This window comes from Fukomys damarensis, unplaced genomic scaffold (genome assembly GCF_012274545.1).
Source record: "Fukomys damarensis isolate Sample0158 unplaced genomic scaffold, DMR_v1.0_HiC HiC_scaffold_26, whole genome shotgun sequence".
Taxonomy (NCBI): domain Eukaryota; kingdom Metazoa; phylum Chordata; class Mammalia; order Rodentia; family Bathyergidae; genus Fukomys; species Fukomys damarensis.
In genome coordinates this window covers 9,888,491-9,892,338 of record NW_022900938.1, presented here as the reverse complement: position 1 = coordinate 9,892,338, position 3,848 = coordinate 9,888,491, and the positions used below count along the sequence as shown (strand labels likewise).

At 39.7% G+C, this 3,848-nt stretch overlaps 1 protein-coding gene across 1 annotated transcript in view; it reads left to right on the top strand.

Annotated features, from left to right (window-relative positions):
• Positions 1-76: 76 nt before the first annotated feature.
• The window catches only part of Gulp1 (GULP PTB domain containing engulfment adaptor 1), a 236,590-nt gene continuing 232,818 nt past the window's right edge, over positions 77-3,848 (top strand). Inside the window, exon 1 of the mRNA XM_033756344.1 lies at positions 77-150. The gene's annotated coding sequence lies outside the window, so the exon portion shown is untranslated. The remainder of the gene's footprint in view (positions 151-3,848) is intronic.

Below are 3,848 nucleotides of genomic sequence, written 5' to 3'. Positions count from 1 at the left end.
CGCGGCCGCTTTTGGTTCTGAGGCTGCAGCGCTGACTTCCCCGCGTGCGGGAGGAGCTCCCTGCAGGCTGGTTTTCTTGGAATGTGTTTACAAGGCTGAATGGGGCTCGGACAGGAAGCTGGACGCTGCCGCTGGAAATAGCGTGCCAAGGTAGAGTAAGGAAGACCGAGCTGGCGTGTGAGGCTTGGCGGGTCCACTCGGTACCTTGGGCAAACTCCAGGCGAGGGCTGGCGGTCCCTGGGTTTATTTTCCCAACTTAGCTCGCCTTGCTTTCGTTTGCAATCAGACCTTTAAGTGTAGTACTATTTCGTTCTGCATGACAGAATAGAACGCCATCGATTGGGAAAGAGGAGTTAAGACGTTTATTTTGAATATATTGCACCAACATTTGAGGGAAAAAGAAGTTTTGGAGAGTGTTTCGCTTATGACTGTCTTATTAATTTATAGGGCCAGAGGGAGACAGGATGTTGCTGCTTTTGTCTGCGGTACCTCATGGGTGATTAGATCCTTAGGAGACGAGTGAATGCGAGAAGCTAGGAAACTCTTGAGAGGAATTGGAAAATTTTCAGATGTGCAAGTCGCCCCCACTGTCTGCCAGCCCCCTCTCCCCAACAAGTAGCCTTGCTAGAAAATCCCCCAACTGGGAGAGCAGTCACTGGTGACTACAGCCTCGCTGAAAACAGCGGCCAGGCTAAGGTACTGCCCCGTTGCATAATAAAAAGGTCTCCTTGAGCTGTCCAGGAGGGTTTTCCAAGTTTTTACGACCGACAAGGAAAGAAGAGAGGAATCTGGCAGGCAGCCAAGCTAGGCTGAGCTCAGTAGCCAGGCATGAAAGAGACTGGGGAAGTTGCAGGGGGTAATTGGAAAGGCGCTGGTGCCTGGGCTTGGGTTTAAACGGGGGGGTTCTTCTGCAGTGAAGATTTTTTAGGACTAGGATCAGTCTTCTTGGCAAAACATGCACTCAGCATGGAGTGCGGTTGGGTAGGACAGAAGAGAGTGAAAGAAGGGTTGAAGGAGGGAAGTCTGCTTCCCTTAGTGTTGCAGTGGAAGAGCTGTGCCTGATGCTGTTTTTGGTGAAAATGCTTTGCAAATGTCCATGTTTTGTCACTGTCTGTCCCTCAACTTGGACCCTGGCCTTGACCTTCTTTGTTTTCATGGTCAGTAGGGACTGAACACTTGGGCTTTGAGCAGATTTTTTAAAAACTTAAATTGAATAATTCAATTAAGTATTCTCAAATAGCACGGATTTGGGTCAGAGAATTGAAGTGAAAAATGCATTCACTATGTCTTCCTTGAGTTTCAAAAGTGATCCAGATAGAAGGCCTTGCTCTTTTGCCCGAAGACGCAGAAGTTGGGGTGATTTCACACATTTGCCCAAAGTCTTACTACTTTCTAATTCCAGAGCAGTCAAGACCCAGAGCCTTATCTGCAGTTCAGACCCTTTTATGTACTGAAGTTGTCTGTGTCTCATCTGTCTACTCCTTTGTGTTTCAGGGAGGTAGATCTGCTACTGTGGGTATGGGAGTTGAATGGTAAACAAAACAAAACAAAACAAAACAACCCACAAATGTGGTTTGTATTTTTCCTGGACTTTTGAGTTGGGGGGTTGTGCCTATCAGCTTGCTCTCTGAGACTGACTTTATGAATCACTCCCTGAAAGTGTTTTCTCTATGATTTCAGCTTTTCCACTTGCAAAGCAAAGAAACTTTCCTTTACACAATTACAAGCTTGCTGTGAGAGTTAAAGAAATGATGTTGGCAGGCATTTAGACATAAAGGCCATAGGTCTCTGACTCATTTCACTCATTGAGTTTATCCATGTTAAGTATGAACATTTATATCTAGAATAAACATACACTAATGGTATATATTTAATTTATAAAAGTTACTATTTTTACACTTAAATCATAATTTTAGCTTAATTATACAGTTTTACTTGTGAGGACATTGGGTGAAATTTTGTTGTGCTTAAAACTGAGTCATTTTTTTCAAACCAAAGAATAATCAGCAAGTGCATTCATTATTATTTCAGTGTATATTTATAGTCAAGACAAATTATTTTTAAGTCAAGCTCAATTTTACCTTTATGAGATGTTAACAATCTTATTTGCAAAATTTAACTACCTTCTCAATAACACCTTGAAAGCCTAAAATACATGTATAATGTGCAATGACATTTTCTATTTCCTTAATATTTAAGGATAGATTTTGGAGCTATTCATTAATCGATTCAACCAATATTTATCACTTGTTTATTATGAGCCATTGGTCCTGAGTTTAACTCTTAGAACTGAACTCAGATCTGTGGATTTGTGTGTATTATTCACTTAAACATTTTCCCCAACGTATCATTTTTTGTCTACCTGGTTATCTATAATTTGTAAAGTTGCTAATTGTTGATCTGTACAAGATACTTATGAAACATTTAATTTTTAGTTTGACACATCCATCAATGGAATAAACTGGATCTGTTTGGTTTTGAAACAAAGTCTCGTTATATAGTCTAGGCTGGCCTCGAACTCATGATCCTTCTGCCTCAGCCTCAGGGGCTCTGAAATTACAGGTGTGCAATACCTGTTACAGCCTATTTTTTTAATAGTTCAGTGTGTTGTGTTGTACTCATGAATGTGTAATTTAAATCATTCAAGTGATCAGCTCAATTTAATAGAGAAAACAGACTAGTGAGAATCAGTTGTTTAAAGAATAAAATCTTGTGGTGAAATGCTCAGTAATAACTTTCAGTTGTTGACGTTACATGATCATGAATGGTGAATTGTAGAAAGTGGGTGTGAATAGGAAATAGTGGCTGTGCGCTTTATAGCTGAATCCATACTGTAAGTAATTTCTTGACCCTGTCAAAGACCAAGTGAACTTTCAAGGATGCATGATGGCAATTTTATTGTAAAATGTCTAATTTTTTTCTTTTAAAATCTTTTTACCATTGTGAAATGGAAATGACAATTTTTATTTACATTTTTACTTAGCAGATTGATTAAAACTTTGTTTTATTTGAATGCAGTAGTGAATTCAAAGGTAGTTGCAGAAGCCAGTTGCATGACTGCTGCGAGTTCTGGTCCCTAAGTGTATTTCAGGAGGGTGGATCTCAGACTATTTGCTTTAGTAAATTTAGAAATCAGAAAGCCTATGATTGTTCCTGCAGGAGCATAAAATATATTCGGATTGGAAAAAGGAAAGTGGTATGGACTTGGAACATAGAAATCTATTCAGTCCCAAACAGTAGTATATGAAATTGAAGTCGGGCCTTTATTTTTAAAGAGAAGGGCTAACAGTCTTTCTTCCGTGTGTGACTTTGAAAACAGTGCTTATGCTTCTTCAGGTTGCTAACTTTGCATGTTTCACGCTTAGAAAATGTTTTTCATCAGAACACATAGCATAGTTGACTGATAATTGACTGATATTGTGCAGGAGAAAGAGTTAATTTGCTGTTTATGTCAAATGGTATAGTTCTGGGAAGTTTGGAATTAGACTTGTCTTAGTACTGTGTGCTCAAGAACAGTTTTGGAAAAGCTGCTCCAGTTCACTCACGTAGGAAGAGTAAGCGAGCTTGCTTATGTAGGGACTGTGATTATGCTACTGTATTTTGTGCCACATTTCAAGCATTAATATGGCTTTTGAAAGTAATTTTAAATGACCTCATATGTATTTTCTAGGATGCATCTTAAAAAGCACATCTAGATAATAAGAGTTACCTTCATTTCACTTTTGGGGGGGATATTAGTATCATGTAAATATGTGGGCATAAGATCATTACACACCCTCTGATATAGCAGTTCAGGACAGACCTTAGACGCTTCCCTAACTTCCTTTCCCTGCCCCGCCCTTCCCTTC